The following is an 18,624-nucleotide window of genomic DNA, read 5'->3' on the forward strand; positions in this document are numbered from 1 at the left end:
ATCACTGTTATCATTGCTGTTTTGTAGTTTACACTGTAAAGTGACCCTGTTTTTGAAAGACTGTCCTATGAGATGTGGCCAAATGAAGATTTTGTTGTGCTGGATTTAGTGAGAGATGTGATGTTTGATCCATAGTTGATAATAATCTTAGTTATGGTGGTAATGAATGAAAGGGACTTAGAATCATGATGTTGCAGAGTTTTTTAAGAGTCAGTGGGCAGAGTTATATTCTGTGTGTTGACAGTTTTTCATTTAGGCAATAAAATTGGCTTCATCCATAAGAGACACTATGAAAAAATAGGTAAAATAAGAGGATTTTTAAGGACAAGATTGTCAATCCAAGGAGATATAGCTTTAAAAATCTCCTCCCTTGGAAAAAAAAAAAAAGGGAACTGTCAAAATATTCATTGGAAGTTAGTATTTGATTCCCAAGCATCTGCTGACACTGTTGTGTATTCTGCACAAAATGTGGTATTCTGTTTGCCTTGTGATAATATCTTGTTTATTTGTTTTTCTGTGTTGTACCGGAAGAGATTTCACACATCTTAAAACAGGACATCTTTCTATATATACATTTAAAAGTAGAAAAACCCCACTGCTTGTTGCTAGCTATTGCTATCTTCCCTCCACACAACCTCATCCAAAAATAACAGTTTACAGTCTAAGCCCACACTGTATCAAGCTATTGCCCTTTGCATTGGACATAAGCTATAAACAGATAGTTCTGGGCTTTATCTGGAGCAGTGTGGGTATTTTGCTGTGGCAGATTATCAGCTATCCCCAAAAGGTATGCAAACTAGAACTCATACAGTTATTAGTTCCTTGCCATCTCCTTTAGGAAAATGCATAGTCACACTGGAAGGGACAGGGAGAAAGCAGCAGGAACAGAGTGTCCTCTGGCTACATACAGTTTTGTTTTGTGTTGGTGCAGTATTTTGCAATATGCTTTTGAGGCCCAAAGTTTCAGTTTGAGTACAAACAAGAGGATGAATCCCAGGTTGCTGTCTTGTGGTGGCTGGTCTTGCAGACTTGCCCTGTAGAAAACTCAGTTGTACAGAAAAGTCAAATGCAGCAAACAGAAACATTTAGCCAAATATTTTGTTCCTTTCTGAGTAAGCATGTGATATCCTGCAGGTATGCTATATTAAGTTTACAGAGTTTGATGGGCTGCAGTACACCAAATACCCCCTGCTTTGGTCTTTGAGGATAAAATTTGGTTGAAAAACCATGTTGTATCTTCTCTCCTGCTGTGGGATCACATGTCTTTGAGGCATCTGGATGGCAGGTGGGTGAGTTGTGGGGAACATCTGCATTCAAAAAGCTAAAAATTCTTCAAATTGTAACAGCCTGTGCAAGAGGTGCAAATTCTGTGGTGGTGAGTGAGAGTCAGGTGACTGTGAGTCTACCCTTGGTATTTAGGACAGAACTACAAGGAAATGGATTGCTGCAATTCTTTAAACTTCCTTCTTTGTCCTATCAGTTCATGGAGAATACTTGATTCTGCAATCAAAATAAAATTAGTTTACCAAAATTGTTTTGTGAAGCAGGAACTTACTACTGTAGTAATATCTTCTGTCCTTCACTCATCTTCCTAGAGGGTCAAAAAACCAAAACACCAAACCCCTAAACTTTTAAACTGGCAGTGCTTGATCAAAATCTCCCTTCATGCACAGAGATGTGCATGATCTCCCTTTATCTAAAACAGTAATCATGCCACAAGAAATTACAAGGCCATAGATTTAAAATCAGGAAATATATCATTAGGACACATATATGGATTCTCTATAGCTAGTCACCCTTGATTCAGCATTAAATTTCTTAGCAGTTGCATTAACCAAACCAGTTTGTTTTGGGTTTTTTTCCTCTTGTTTTCAAAGTTGAAGTAGGGCTTTTGTTGTTGTTCAATATTGCTGTAGATTAGAACTGTTTCCCACTAATCTTCTAGACCTGCTGAAGGCTTAAAGACACTACAGTGGAAATGCTGAACTGCCTCTCCTCACTTGTAGTAACAGAACTGCAAGAAGGAGACAAACGTCTCATCAAGGGTCTTCCTAAATTTCATTACTTTCACTCTTCAGGCTGTTTACTGTAAGTCCTTTCCCAAAACTGTAGGTCCAAAGGAAAAACATGATTTTCGGCAGCTTCTTTGAACCTTTGAGGTTAGATTTACAGCCACTGTACTGCTCCTGGACTGGTAGACCATTTCTCCACAAAGCCATTTTATGTGTAGTGACGTTAAGGAGACTGTTGCCAATTGCAGCAATCCCAGTTCTTGGCTGTCCAGTAAATGTCCTTTAATCCAGCAATTACTATGAGGTTGGTTTGGTAGTTTCTGGAGTTGACATCTAGTTTCACTTTACTTTTAGTAAATTTGTGTATTTGATTTACAAAATTAGAAGTGGACTTCTGGAAAGCAATTACTTCATGAAACGTCTAAGGTGACACTAATATGTTTTCAAATTAGGAAATTTACAGAAGACGTTAAGATGGCTTCCCATGCTGTGACCCTTCCTTCAAATTATTGTTCTCCTCCTGATTTATAAATATGGCAAGCTACAGTGATTATTTAATAAATAATGAGATACTGTGAAATTAAGTGAATGTTTTGAAAAATATTTGACCTAAATATTGTGGAGGAATATTTACAAAACCCTTCCCTTTTACTCACAGCAATAGCATACACCACCTAATTTCTGTGGGATTTCTTTCTTGTATGTTTAATGGATCTGCATTTTTTAGAGTTTTGTAAGATATTAAAAAAACCTCCTCAGTGAACCCAGCATTTTATCTTCTCTTTTTACTTTGAATGATACTAGACTTTGCATCTGCTTAATGCGTTAGTAAATGTTTAAGTATTTATTTTGTTTACTTTCTTCTTAGTGTTAGTACTTGAGTTTGAACTTAACATAAATATAGAAAGAACAACAATAACAAAATGAATAGGCTGTCATGAGTTTATTGCCCTGAATTTCTTTAACTTCTCATGGAACTAAATGTAGAAGAGTAAAAAGAATAGACAGTGGAATTTTACTGGTTCAGTGTTCTAGTTGCTGTGTGCTAATTTGTCATCATTGTGCTACAAAGTGGCACAATCTCTTTTGCAGTGACTAAAGCTGACAGTGTTAAAACAGCACAGTTCTCTGCTGCTCCTCATTAGAGAATTCTGCACAGCACATTATTGCCATACCAAACTCTTTGAACTGTCTTGCTATGTGTGAAAACTGGCCCTAAATGTCATTGATTGTTTAGGAAGAGGGGTTTGGAAGGAAGGTCTGGCATTGTCCCACTTATTCCAGAACAACATTCAAATGCACCTGGTCCACGTAGCCTGGTTTCCATGGTCACATAATGGGGAGCTGGAAATCAAGCTTGTGACCTGTTGTGAAAGATGCACTGCACTGCCATGTCAAGGGATTGCTCAAGAAATTTTTACAGGCCTGGGACATGTTAGATTATGGGAAATGCTGGATTATGTACGTAGTTCATGTCCTTTATGTAATTGGGGTGTGCTGTAAGAAAACAGCCAGGAACCAAACCCAACTGCCACTTCTGGTACTCAGCTCTGAAAAGCCTTGGGAAATGTAATGGCAGGCCAAAACTGAAAACATACATAATGATGAATAGACATTCAGTCTTCAATTTAATGTTTTCTTGAACTAAAAATGATCTGTTAATAATGACCAAGTCTTGCTGGGTAATGAATGTGTGAAAAATCTTGCTTTTGATTGTCCTGTGTTATGTACCTAGATTCAATAATGTATTTTGCAGTGATTGATTTGATATCACTTCAATAAACTGACTGGTTCTCAGTGTTTAAGGAGAGCTCAGCATAACCACTTCAAGCTAAATTGCTTCAGTGAGCATGTATCAGTAAATCAGATAGTTTCTGTGCTGCTTTAGAGGAGATTCCATTTCCTCTTTTCCTCTCCTCTTTTTCTTTCCTTTCCTCTCCCTGTTACCTTGCTAATGTTGTGAAATTAGCACCCTGTCTAAGGCTGCAGTCGGGTAACACTGATTGAATATTTTCTGTCTCTTCCTGGTGAAAGGGAGTTGAAATTCTTAAGATGACTGGCACATGATGGTAGTTGAACTGTTCGTCTCATACATGCTCAGCGATCTGCAAGCATAAAAGCTTTCACTACCTCTCATGGCTTAGGCTGCTTACAGACCTGAGCTGTATGTGTGGTTTTTGCCAGGTGCTTCCTCTTGGTATGCATCATAAATTATCAAAAAAGGAAAAAAACAACAGATGGAACACTTTTTACTTGCTTAGTTAATTGCTCTGAAGTATTATTTTTGTAAGATAAAAGTTTATTATTTTTTAATACCTACAGCTTGAGAGATGTAACATAGATATTGTATGGGTTTTGAAGTCTGGGGTACACTTTTCTGTAAAAAAATAAACAAAAAGAAATAGTCTTATTATCATACAAATTTAATCACGAAGCCTTCTCACTTTTTTCCCCCTAGCAAAGTTGTATAGCACTATTTTTATTTTCCAGTGTAATTGTGTGTTTTCTCAGAGTTTTACTCTTTCCTGTAAAGCAGTAAAGAGCACAGGAACTATTATGGTGTATCCTTTGCTATTTGATGGATTGATTAAAGCACTCCCCCTTGAGCCTCTATGTTTTTTGAGGGCAACCAAAAAGGAGAAAAAAAAAATTAAAACGTTGAGAGTGTCAGTGTTTTCTGTGAGAGATTTGATGAGCATTTTCATCATTTAGTTTTACAAGTTAGATATGCTCTGTAGAATCCTTATGACCAGCTGGTGTCTGGTTATGCTGGTGCCTGGTACAAGGAACTGCTGCATTTGGAAGAGGCCAATCTTCTTCAGGGGTGTGAAGGGAAGTTCTGGGTAGTCAGGTTCCACAACACCAGTTGAATTTGATAGATGTCTGTTCTCCTCATGTTCTACCATCAACCTGGCTTTGCTCTTGAGCAAATCCTCATGTGCTCTCTGTGTCTTCCTATCTCATTTCTTAACCTTCGTGCTTTCTAACTGGATGGTTTGTTGGGATAGAGGCAATGTCATTCTGTATTAATAGTAGTGCTTGGAGACATTGAGTGGAGCCTTCAGGGACTAATGTGCTTCTGCTGGTGAGATGATACAGAAATGAGTTACTGTTTGAAACCTCTGAGAATGCCAAGCATAAAGTAGCTGTGACATCTGTCCTCAAAAATTACCCATAACACCAGCACTCAGTATGGTATCAGAAGTCTGTGTTAATGTTTCAGTGGGAAAATAGTTCTACTATGAAGTTTAAAGGAACAACTTGTGTCTAAATCCAAGTAATGTGTTTCAATACTTGACTGTTCATTAAACTCTTTGGGTGCTGGATTTGGTACAGTCAATTGTAGCTGCAGCAATTAATCTTTCTCATGTCTAAAATATAGCAAGCTTGTTGAAATTCTGTGAGGACGATAAATTGTCCCTGAATTGAAGCTGATACTCCTACACTTCCATGTTTTCCTTCGTTGCATGTGAAGGCTACTGTGCAAGAAATGGGTGGAAAAGATAAAAGGTGAGAAGCAAGGCAGGTACAAGTGAGGAGCAGCTTCTGGCCCTGCCACAGCGCCCATTGCTAATGTTTAAGGAGTTGCCTGAATTGTATAACCATGGCAGTATACCATTAGATGTGTGTTTCAGTGAAAAAGTGAGTAATGTGTGGGCAATGAAATAAGTTGCAAGTGTGTTTTTCTGCTTTGCATGCAATGGCTAAGTCCTAGTGCTCCTTGGTTTGGGTCTTGAGCTGGTTAAGCCTGCATGATGTAAAAGGAAGAGGTGCAGTCACTGTGGTTTTGGCTGGGGAGGAGGTAGGGTGTTGGGCTTTGTTCTCCCACCCTCAGCCTGCAGAACTGACTGAAAGAGGGAAGTGCACGCTGTGCTTTTTTAAGGACTTGTGCTTCAGATGCCATGTTTTTGTGCTAGTTTTCTACAGTTCCCTCCTTGTTAGCTTTGATGCAGAACTAGATAAATGTCCTGTCAAATGAGTTTAATGCCAGTGCCACTTAAATTAGCATGGAGCTGGAAGAACAGGGGTGCAATGCAGTAGGCATTCTTTGTGAACTCTGTGTGAACTGTTCTAGCTGCTGAGATGACTCTTCTAGTAAATCAGCCCATACTTCAGCACGAGAACATGTTGTTCAGTGTTTTAGCACCTTCGTGCCATAAAAATGAAGGGAAAGTTGTTGATATTTTTAATTTTGGGGAAGCAGTAAGTGACATGGTGATCCTGAAAGGGAGCAGTGTCCTCCTTCCTCACGGAACCTTTTGTGCTTTTACTGTTGTGGTGGTTGTGGATCAGCTTGTGGCAGTAATGTTGTACCACCTCCTCTGAAACTGGGTCAGATGAAAATTCTGATTTGTTACTTTGACTATGGTTGCATTTGAGAAGAGTTTAAAAATCTTCTGCAGTAATGTGTTACCTTAAGATGCAGTTATATCTGTAAAATAAGTTGTGGTGAAATGTATTCACCCTTTTACAGAAATGGCCAAGCTTTACCTCTGGGTGTCCAGTGTCAAACCACAGCAGAATCTCCAGTGTCTAAGACAGTGACTGGCAGACCTGCCCTGTAGCACTTACTGAAGTATTAAAACCTGTTAAAAGTGCATTTTAAAGTTTGTTCTCATCTTTTTCCTCCTAGTGCTAATTCAGTGGTGTTTGCTGCTCCTGGGCGGCAACTGTGAGGAAGAGTTCTGGAGCCATGTTTTATTGTAATTCTCAGTTTCTCACAAGTGTATTTCTGATAATGCAACTGACTGTGCGCATAGGGTAGTTGTAGGACATAGTTTTACTCTCTGCATCAGTACAAAGTCAAAACACTCTCATATCAGATGCGAAATACTCTGCCATGAGAAAAGAGGGGTTCCACATTAAGCTGAGTTGAGTTTTGCTGTCATTTGTAAATTCAGCAAGTGTGCAATGGACATTGGAAGGAAAAGGTTGTAGGGCTTTCCAATGCAAAGTATTGCTGACAGTAACTTCTTTTTGCACTTCAGAAGTTGAAGTTCTTGAGTAATTGGAGCTATTTGTATAGTGAATAAATTTAACTTGTCTGCAGCTACAGTTCAGAAATGGATTTTTCCACTTTGAGGAGAAATGCTGTGGAATGATTTTCCTTTTTATTTAACTTTTTCAGGCCGTCTGCTTTAAGTAGATGGAAATACTTTGGTAGAATTTGCCGGGGGAGGAAAAAAATGTTTTTGTAAAAGGAAATTGAAAAACTTTTAAGCAGAATAATATGATGTTACTCTTGATTGCTGAGATAAGATTTGCTCTTAAAAATATATGATCTTTCAGTGCAGCATCCAGTGGATGTGGCCATAAAGATATCAAAATTTGCATAGAGCTAAAAGCCACAAGTTACATGCTGGTTACCTTGGATGATTAGGGGGACTTCTGAGCATCAGTTGCAGTCAGGAAGAGGCAATAATGGAAATCTTGCATTTTTGTCACAGTGCCACACAGTGATGTTCAGGCTGGTGTGGCTGGACTTAGAATTGAAAGCTGAATTTAGGGAGGCCTGAGGGCCCTCAGCTTGCTTGGAACTCTAGGCAGCTCAAGAAACATTGACAAGACCCAAGAGACCCAGAAATCTTAGCAAGTCTGTCACTAATGAGATATATCTTCAAACAGGCACTTGTCAAAACAATAGTTGCCATTTTTGGGTCCTCATATTTTCCTGTTCAGTGTAAGAGCTTCAGGAATGGATTCATTGTTAGGTGGTGCAGAAGTTTTCAGATGAATTATGGAAATACCAATATACTGGAGATGTTTTGATTAAAAGAAATTGAGGCCGTGATGTTGAAATCTGAGTCATTTGGCTTTTTCTTGTTTTGGTTTTGTGGTCATACCTAACTTATCTGTCTAGCTCCTTCCTTTATCTTACTTCTGCTTCTTTCACCCAGTTTCTTCCTGCATGCTACTTTCTGCCAGCACCTCTGATGTAGTCAAAATGCATTGCTATGATTTTTCTGGGGTATTAGAAATACTCTTTAGCTGCTAACAGTGAAGAGATGGCCTGTTAACAGGCAGTCTGATCAGGAAGGTGTGAACACCACAGAAGAAAACAGAGAAAATTTGCACTTTTCTGACAACGCACATCCACCGGAATAATTACTTTCAAAAGCACTTTCTTCAAGCCAGTTCTCTCTCTTCATGTTATAATATGACTTTCTGCAACCTTCCCAGCCTACCATACATTGCTTCACAAAGCAATCCAGTAGTGCCATTGTCAATATTTGAAAAACAAAGCAATATTTTGTTATTTTTGTGACCAACTATCATTGTCACTTACATACTGTTTGGTCATAAAGTTGTTTTGGATTTTTGTATTTTTACCTTGTACCTGTTAAAGAATTTGTTATATGCAGCAATTGCAAGAATTTCTGTGTCGTCCTTTTGGGGAAATGTGGCTAAAATTTGTCAGTGTGAAGTGGAACTGGAAAAACTTTAAATGCGACTTTTGTTCCTTTTGTGCACAGATATGTAAGTATGCACATGTCCTACTGAAAAAAGTACAAGTGTATATTTAAAAAAAATATATATATATATAAATGCAAGTATATATTAAAGTGTTGATACTGCGCTTCTATCCTGTATGGCTGCAGGTGTGCCCCCTGTATTAGTTTCAAAAGGCAAGACCAGTAGCCTTTCACCCTGGGGAGTCTGTTCATTCTGATCTTCCCTGTGAGCTACAGACTAAATGTTTTCTTAATGCTAAGCCAGAGCTTTCTGCTGCAGATGAAACTTGCCTTATGGTACACAGCGATAAAGCCTGAATAATCAGTGCTTTTTTTCCTTTAGTCTCTTGTCTGAAATTCCAGACAATTCTGGGTTTTTGAGGCTTGGAAGATGAAAGATGTGAGAAGGTGAGAGCATGTGAGACTCAGAATCTCAATTCAATACCTGTAACACTTGAGAAATATTTATAGATCATAAAATATATTTAATACATTTCATTACTTAATAGGTATTGTTTAAAATGAAATATCTTTAATATATTTAACAAATCTATAGTACTTGTATAAATAAATATATCTTCATATTCTAGGAGGGGCTTCGTAGCTCACAGTAGGTGAAACCCACTGCATAAAGCAACAACTGTTTTGTCTTTGGTGCACTACTGCACAGAAAACTCAGTGTGTTTGGGATGATTGACATCATTTCTGGAGCTTGGTCACGTGAGATGAGATTCTAGGTCAAGGCTGCACACAATGTTATATTTTTGTGCTGAAATAAATAACTTGTCATGTGCTGCAGGATACTTGCTGATAGAAACTTGCTGAGAGGAGCTCTTCTCCTATGGTGGGGTGCTAATCTCCAGTTTCCTTCAGAATCAAATCTGTGTTTGGAGAAAACCTATGTTATATATTTTATTTAAGATGGATCTGAACCACTGTAATCCATTACATTCAGATTGGCTTAAGTGAAGCATGTTTGTTTGTAGGTGCTGACAATGTGTCCTGAACATTCAGCTTTAGGATACTTTTATTTGACAAATTAATTTTAATGTTGATATTTTGTTTCTACAATACAATATTTTTAAAAAATTCAAAAGAAAAGGTTTTTCTTTACATGTGCTTCAGCTAATTTCTTGCTGTATACTTATATGGCAAGGGTATTGGCAAGGAAAAAAAATAGATTAAATACCTACTAAAAATTAGGCTTTGACACTTTTTCCTCTTGTTTGACCTCAGTGTTACGTGTTCTACTTTCCTGCAGTCTTCTCAGGAAAGGAAGGAACAAAACTACATTCAGGAGTCTCTTCAATATACCTTTTCAGTCTGTTGCCTTCTTTTCCTTTCCACTGACATTTTGTCTATTTTAAAAAATTATTTATTATTATTATATTAGGCTATGCTATGTAGTCCTTATAAGGATTGATAAAACAATATACAAATGAAAGTTTTATGGAGCCTGGGGGAAAGGATCCACAAGATCCCTGTTATTGGATGTGGGCAGCTCTGGGTTCTAATACCCTCTCAGCAGATTGTACAGGTGTCCTGGCTGGTGGCTTTAACTCCAAGTACAAGAACAACCAGTGGAGCAAGGGATATGTCTGCCTTTGGCAAGGGATGCTGAGATCTTCCAGGCATCAGATCCTGCTCTGGGATTTTGCAGAGTTCATAATGCCATAGCATAATGCAGTTAATACTGTAATAATGTAATATTCTATAGCAGCTGTTGCAGTGTTGAGCTGATTATGGAAGAATAAAGGGTTTATGGCATTTTGGAAGTTTGTAGGGCTTGACACACAGACTTTGTATCAACTAAATTGCACGTCTTTGATAATTCTGATGATGTCTCTTGCTGCTGTATGTAAGGAACAGGAGGGACCCTCTAAATATGTCTGGCATGTATCCCCATGGGAGATGGCTCCAGCAGGAGCAGGGGCCCTTGGCTTCGATCCCAGCTTTGAGCTCTGGTCTCAGCAGATGATGAGCTGTTCTGGGTTTTGCCCCATGGGCTTGCTTTAACCAAGCAGGCTGCAAACCGTGGGCTGGCAGAACAGGTGCAGAGCTGCTGTCTTTGTGCTGGAGCCAGATGGCCATTTAATTGTCCCAGTCACTGACTAAGGCTTGGCCGAGCCTCTTGCTCAGTTCTCAATTCTGCTGCTGCACTGCCGAGTTGGGTCTTGTGGCCCTAAGAAAATGAGCACTTCAGGGACAACTCTGAGCATCTGGACTTCTCCTAGTCATGATACAATGTGGTTAGTTTCAAACCTCAACATGGTTCATAGCTTAATGTTATTTTCTTAAAAGAAATTCCTTGTTGCTTTCCTAAAGTAAAGATTTCTGATCTGTGCTGGCATATCTTGCTTCTTACAATGTTATTAATATCAAGGTGATAGGAAAAAAGCTCCAAGTAGGAACCCTTGTTTCAAAGGATTTATCCCCTAGGATTTTGCAAGAACCTTTGTATCTGTTGAGTTACCTCTTACCAGGACAAGAGCTAAGGGGAAGAATTTTGAGGGTCAAGAATATTTTGGCTTGCTAAAGCTTTCAAAATCCTGTTTTAGAATAACAATTTTTCATTGTTCAGAAGAAGTAAGAAATGATTATTTGAATGCTGCACTTAATGGGAAGTGCTACACTTTAGGGCTTGTAAACTTGCTAAATAGAATTGCACATTAAGTGTGTTTGCTTATCTGTATGCTTATACTTATTCACTTGGTTTAATAACTGCAAATATTTTTTACTTGCAACCTCTTCAGATGAATATATTTGTTGCTTATATGTAACTCAGTCAGGATTTTTTGTCAAGATAATCCACTTTTATTATAGTAAATAATTTAAGAAGCTACAACTGCAGGGTGTTAGAAGCAAAGGATAGGACTAAGCAGAGTAATGGTAATATTTGCAGTGCTAGGGAATTGAATTAAAAAGATGTCTAGGTATTTCCAACAGGCCACCTCTTTTGTTCAATGCTAGAAAGGCAGTATCCGGGTCTAAAGTGATTATGAAGTGCCATGTTGATTCAAGCTGCTTGAGTTAGACTATCATTAGTCTATATACGGAAAGGCTCAAATATATATGTTAATAAAATACAGCTATTTAAGCTTTTGTATTTAGAGTCAATGGATTCTAATCTGCATTTATTTTAAGATTTTTTTTTTTAACCATCATGCTCCACCTGTTTTGTTCAGTCCTGGATCTGATTCACACAGCTTTTTTTAGTTTTGTTTTGACTGTGGCTCTGGCAGTACCAATTTACCCAGAAGTTACATAGCCTCTGGATTATACTACCTCTAGGGGAGAAGGTGGAGAGCTTTGCATGTTGTGCTTATGTCTGCAGTCCCACTGCACAGCACATGAATAATACCAGAAACTCTCTCCAAGAGAGAGAAATTCTCTCACCTGCTCCCTTTTTATGATGAAATACCACCGAAAGAAGGGCAGTGAAAATAGCTTCTTGTTTACCTACAGGTTTCTCTCCAGATAAATTCTCTGCCTAGAGGAGCAGTTGGAAATAGTTGGTGCTACTTTGTTTTGCAGTTGCCCGCATGACTCCTTTCCTTCCTGCCGGCCTATAGAATCAAGGCATGGATTTCAGCCTTCACAACACATATGCAGTGATGTAAAATTCTATTTATGTGCAGAGAGTTACTAAGTAACAGTTGCTGAGGGAAATGCAGTCTTTAACTGTGTGACGTCTGTGCACTTAAAATTCTCAGCCAAGTAGTGCATTAACATAGATTTTGCACATTAATGTAATGGGATTTGCTGTGGGGCAGTGTGAGCAAAACCCTGGGAAAACAACAGTGTAGTTTAAGGAATTGTGTTCTCTGCAGCCTGACCCTGTGGACAGGAGATGAAACCAGTTTTTGCCCTTCTACCTCATCCTCTCCATACCGCACCATAATTAAGGACCCTGATATATTTCATAGGATCATAGAATATCCTGAGTTAGAAGGGACCCACCGAGTCCAACTCCTGGCCCTGCACAGGACATCCCCAAGAGTATCACACCATGTGCCTGAAAGTGTTGTCCAGACATTTCTTGAACTCTCTCAGGCTTGGCTCTGTCCAGTGCCTAGCCACCTGCCTGCATGCAGAACCTTCTCCTAATAGCCAGCCTAAACCTTCCCTGACACAGCATCAGGTAATTCCCTTCAGTCCTGTCACTGATCACCAGAGAGGAGAGATCAGTGTCTGCGTCATTTCCAGCTTCCAGTCAACTGGGACCTTTCTAGATTCCCAAGACATCATTGAAAACATCCCAAGACCATTAAAAAATCATTAAGGGAGGTCTCCTGGTGACATCCGGCAGCTCCTTGAGAATCCTGGGATGAATCCCATAAGGCACCATAAACTTGAAGGGATCCAGCTGAAGAAGCAAGTCCCCCACAGGTTCGGGTTGGCTGGGAGTTTATAATTCTTGCATTTGCAGTCCTCCAGCTCACGTCTCTGGAGGTTCTATTTTAAATATTTTTGTGCATTTTAATATTTGTTTGATATTTCTGTATTTGTGTTTATATCTATATCTATCTATAGATAAAAAGGATTACACATGTAATCAGTTTGTTTTGCATGTGTAGCTTCCTTCAGGGGGAGAAAAGTTGAGTGGCAAAAAACCAAAAAGAGTTGAGGATAGATTGGGTGTTGAAAGTACAAGGAGAAATTTCCCTTGAGCTCTTCTGTTAACTCTGCTTCTAATTTTTCATGGTCTATCAGAGGATTTTTTTTCCCCTAAGGATTATTTTTTTCAATAAATGTTACTTGGGAAAGGTCATGTGTCTAGCCTTGAAAATGAGCTTTTGTATTGGAAAAGATTCTACTTAAATGATCAACCTTTCCTTTAAATCACACCTAATATGACTTACAGTAGAGCTTTGAACTGAAGACCTTTATATGCTGATAAAGATGATTTGTTGAACTTTCATGAAGTCTTACAGCTTTTAACTAATTTCTCTATTACCAGGCTCCTTTTTGTCTGAAAATACTTGGAGGATAGGGAGAAGTGTGCATGTATCTAAATAATTACTGCAGTGGGAAGGTAACATGAGCTTATCAGGCTGTGTGATTTGCTCACTGTGGCTTAAGGAGATCTTAATTTCATTGAGGTTCTTACATTAATGATGTTGAATCAGAGTACATAAAAGATGGGCAAAATAAATTTTTATAATGAAATACTATCACAGTCCTTAATTTAAGTGTCACAAATATCTATCAGACATATCTAGTAATTATTTTATTGGATTTTAATAACATTGTTTTAGCTGAATCCAAGGATGTTAGTTGTTGATCTCTGAGAAATGCATTATGGCCAGGAGTTGATCTTGTGTTATTTAATTGGGCTCTTCAGCAACCAGCATTGTCACTGTCATGGGAGTAGTATCGTAATTTGTCAACTGTGCAAAATTTACTTTGTTTATTTACTCATGTTAATTGTTTTTTAGTTTATTTTCTTGTTATTTCTATGCAAATTATTAAAAAACCCAAACCAGCAAACCAAGCAGAAACCAAACCTAGTGATGCCGTCTCTGTAAAAGTTGGTGAATTTTCTCTTCCTGGCATTGTAAAGTCTCTTAACATTTTTGATGGGGTATAATTTTCAAGTACTGTCTGACTGCATTTTTGCCCATGTTTGAGAGAGTGTAGTATCTGAGGGTTTTTGTACTCTTTCATGCAGTTCACTCATTTTGGTTTTGAGGCCAGAAACTCTTCCCTCTGGAGAGAAATTGATCCTGAATTCTTCATTGTTCAGTCAAGCTCCTGTTTTTCTGTAACTCTTTGTGATCAGCTGTGACTGCTCAAGTGGTTTTAAACTGGTGTATTGGCCACAGCTTTTCCCTCAGGAAGCTCTCATCACTGGTGGGAGGACTGACTCTGAGCAAAGTATCTTTCGAGTCTACAGAAGAAGCAAAACAGAACAAGGGGAGAAAAATAGTCACACAATTGACACATCTGTTTTTCCAAAGCCTTTTCTTGTTGCTCCATAGGGGCCCACGTGTTTCTTTTCTCTCAAATGCCCAAATTGAGGAGAACTGGAGTTAAACCTATTTGCTAATAACACCTGCTTTTCCCATGTACTTCAGGAGCAGCTCATCTGTTCCAAACACCTGTAATGCAATATTTGTAGTTACTTAACTAAAACAGATGAAAAAAAAAAAAAGTTTAACATCTTCTGCAAAGCTGCTTTCAGGCCATTTGACCCCTGTCGATTCTCGTGAATGGAGTTAACCCATTTCAGCTGCAGAGTTTTGCATGTGCCTTTATTGGACTTAATGAGATTCTTGGCTCTACTTCTGTAGCCTGTCAAGGTCCCTGTCTGAAGAGCACCTCTGCCTCTGTGTACTGACCAGTCCTCCCCAGTTTATTATTATTACCTGGGTTTTTAATGGAGACATTAAATGATACTGGCCTTAGTGTTGATCCCTGAGGGGTGCTGTGCTGACTGACAGACAGACAGATGGACTCCATGCCGTTGATTGCCATCCTCTGAGCTTGGTGGTCCTACCAGTTTCCCACCCCTTGTATTCCACCTACCAGGACTTTATCTTCTTGGTTTGACTGGAAGGGTAGAGTGGCAGACTGTGGGAGGCTGTGTCACAGACCGTGCTAATGTCAGGGGATATGATGTCATGCTTCTCCCCTCCTCCACAAAACCAGTCCTTTTTTCACAGGAGGCTATTCAGGGGGTTAGTCAGATGCCATTTGCCGTTGATAAATCCAAGCAGGGTGTTCCTACACACCTTCTAGCCATAGGGAAAAATTACTGTTAAAACTGTTATGTCATCTAAAAAAAGAAAAACAGCTAAGCGTTTGAAATGCTGTATAAAGCATGTCTCTCTTTTTACCAGTGCATTATCACTCCTTCAGTGTTAATGCAGAGGTTTCTGTTGAGTACAAAATGTACCTACCTTTGACAGTCTTTTATCCTTCAGTAAAAGGATGCACTTTTGAATTATTGACAAAAGAAACCAACATACTGAGGCCTTCTTTTGGAACAAATCCACATAAAAGAGAAAAGAGGTGTGAAGTGCACTTCCTGGTTGTATGATGATCCTTGATTTCTTGAAACCTTTCTAGAAAGATGGGCAGTTGTCACAGCGTTACCAAGTCTTGACAGATTGACAGCAGCCTGTATAGTGTCACAGTACAGAGTTAATGTGGAGTGGTCACAGAAAAAAAAGGCAATGCTGTCTGGCTGAGCTGCTGTTGGGTTTTTATGTGGTTGGTTTTGGTTTTTTGAGTTAGGTTTTTTGGTCATTTGGTGGTTGTTGGTTGGTTTTTTGTTGCTGTTTTGGTGGGGTTTTTTTGGTTTTATTTTTTTGTTGTTGTTGTTGTTAAATAGCTATAAAAGAGGAAAGATCTAAAAATTAGGCACTGGAGGAAAAGGTGGAAGTTGAAGAAAAGAACAAGTGTTCCTGCCTGGAGTTGGAGATGTTCCCAGGTATGATTGCTGGTACAGCTTCATGCTCCCCTCCAGAGCCTGGGGCTTCCACAGATGATGACTGTAAATAGTGCAAAGTAGCACTTATTTAAATCACCTCTTTTTCTTTTTCTTTTCAACATGTAGCTTTTGAATTTCAATGCAATATTTCTCCTGAAGATGTAGAGGTCTTATTAGAACCACACTAATGAATCAAACTGTGGTAAATTGAATCATCTCTGTAGTGACTAGTGACAGGACCTAAGGTAATGGTCTGAAGTTGTGTTAGGGAGGTTTAGGTTGGATTTCAGAAAAAGTTTCCTCACCCAGAGGGTTGTTGGGCACTGGAACAGGCTCCCCAGGGAAGTGGTCACAGCACCAGCCTGCCAGAGTTCAAGGAGTGTTTGGACAATGCTCTCAGGCACATGGTGTGATTCTGGGCCAGGAGTTGGATGTGATGATCTTTGTGGGTCCCTTCCAACTCAGCATATTGAATGATTCTGTGATTTTTTTTAAATGACAGTTTCTATTTGGTTTTTGGCTCACTGAGTGATAAGCTGGCTGCTCACAAATTGTATTTCTGGTCTTAACCATTTCTCCTGTCTGTACATGCACATGAGTGTTTCAATGTCATCACTTCTGGTACTTCTTTACATTGGTATTAGAGAAAATGGACATTTATCTCACAGTCAGTATGAGATTTATATTGCTTGATCTTTCTCGGGTTTAGTTTCTTTGTTTGACTTAATATATTTGGAAAATGGTAACTACAGATGTTTAAAACCATACTGTCTCTGCAACAAAACAAGAAATTTTCCTTAAGAACAGGATTGTGTATTGTGCAGATAGGGTCTTTTTATTCAGTTATTAGATTAGCTGTTTATGCTTTGCAAAAGGTATGCAAACAGGCTTATGAACCATTTGTGTTATGGAGTATGTATCTTATCATATTTGCCATCTCGAGACACTTTGGATAGATGCTTACTGACCACAGTCTTTTTTATATGGTGTTTCGAAATGGCAGCAATTAACTCCACAGGAAAACCTTCCCTAGTTTCAGGTGAGTAATAGCAGGTATTTGCAGATGAATCAGGTGTCACCTGGGACTGAAGAGGCACTGAGTGTGAGATCTGAGTGAGTCATTTCCTTGGGCTCTCAAACTTTGTCTTACCACTAGTTCAGTGTGGTAAGCAGCAATAGTTAACTTGAGGTCATTATTTCTGAGGATCAGAAACATGTTAAATTACTGATTTGTGGAGAAAAATATAACGTTTTAGCTGTACTCCTTGCATATGAAATCACTGATATTTGCTAGAAGCTCACCACATCATTTTATGAAATTTTGAAAAAGCATTGATCAGATTGCATATCTGACATGCCCACATCTGCATGTTACAGTCTGGGCTGCATTAGACTGTAAGTGTGCTCCAGAGGAGGGCACCAAAATCTGGAAGTGTTAGTGCCACTGGTATAGCAAACCAGATGGTGGCCTGGTAGCCAGAACCCAGTGAGGTCAGGATCTGAGTGACAGCCCTTAAAATGCCTGGAAGCCCCAGTGTGATCAGATGCTCTGACTGAGTTTTCAGTATACCAGTTGTGGGGCAACCAGTGATATTGGCTTCTGCTGTTCATTAACATCCAGATCTTCAGGATTTGTTGTTGTTGTTTTCCCCCTCATGGTGGTCAATGCAATTTGAATGCTAATTTAGACATTTTAAACAGGCTGAAAATAAACAATTAAAATGTCATCTCTCTGGGCATGTTTGGGTAAACAATCGGGTTTGTTGTGGTTTTTTCCAAAATATTTTGTCTCTTAGACTTCATTATTCCCTTCTGAAATGGGAAAGTTCACCTGTTGAATATGTAGGTTAATATTTCAGCATGCAGCTTCATACATGTATTACAATGGTCAATTTTTCTTCTAATATTGGTGCAGTTGTAACTCTACACAGTAGTTTTTGTGAGAGTGCCTCTGTGTTGGCTTAAAACATGTAGGGAAGCATTGTTCTCTTGTTTGTTTTCAGAAAATGTGGTGGGTTGGCCCTGGCTGGACTCCTGGTGCCCACCAAAGCTGCTCTATCACATGTCTAGTGCATATGAACATTGTGAAAGGGAAATAATCATGCCAGCAAGGGTTCTGCGCCTCTGTTCCTGATAAAGGATGCAGAAGTCAAAGCGAATAGTGAATGGGAGCAGTTTCTATTTGTGTTGAGAGAATTTGAGGGATTTGTGTTCTATAGCTCTGAGATTTCTTCCTTGTTGTTGGAGTGGATTGGTTTTGGTTTGATTTTTTTACATTCTCCCGACTTGGGTTCTATTGCTTTAGTGCTAATTAGGTGCATTGTTTTGAGTTATTTACTTTATTACACTTTTTCTGGTTCAGTTTAGACAGTTTCTTGAAAAATGACTGACAGCTAGAATATTTCTGAAATCAGTTAATCTCCTCTTCAGATTTTGCATTTGTGTGGTTGTTAAGGTAACTAGGAAATATGAGGAAGGGATCCTCATTGTGCTTTCTTCAAGTGTTTTAGGCAAAACTATAAATTAATTTTAATAGATGTTTTGAAGTTGCTCTTTAAAAAATATTCAGGTAAGTATTACATACATTTCAATGTATAGTCTTTGTTTCTTAGGAAATATCTCTTGGGTTATTTCTCTGTGTTCTAATAAGTAGTTTTATTTATGTACCATTGACAGCTATCTGTTAGTTAGAAGTTGATTTATTGAACTTGAAAGGCTTACAGTG

At 38.7% G+C, this 18,624-nt stretch overlaps 1 protein-coding gene across 7 annotated transcripts in view; it reads left to right on the top strand.

Moving 5' to 3' along the window:
- Positions 1-18,624, top strand: part of LOC119697739 (myelin basic protein) — a 109,771-nt gene that overhangs the window by 25,074 nt on the left and 66,073 nt on the right. The gene's annotated exons all lie outside the window — the stretch shown is intronic.

The sequence above is a fragment of the Motacilla alba genome, chromosome 2, assembly GCF_015832195.1.
Source record: "Motacilla alba alba isolate MOTALB_02 chromosome 2, Motacilla_alba_V1.0_pri, whole genome shotgun sequence".
Taxonomy (NCBI): domain Eukaryota; kingdom Metazoa; phylum Chordata; class Aves; order Passeriformes; family Motacillidae; genus Motacilla; species Motacilla alba.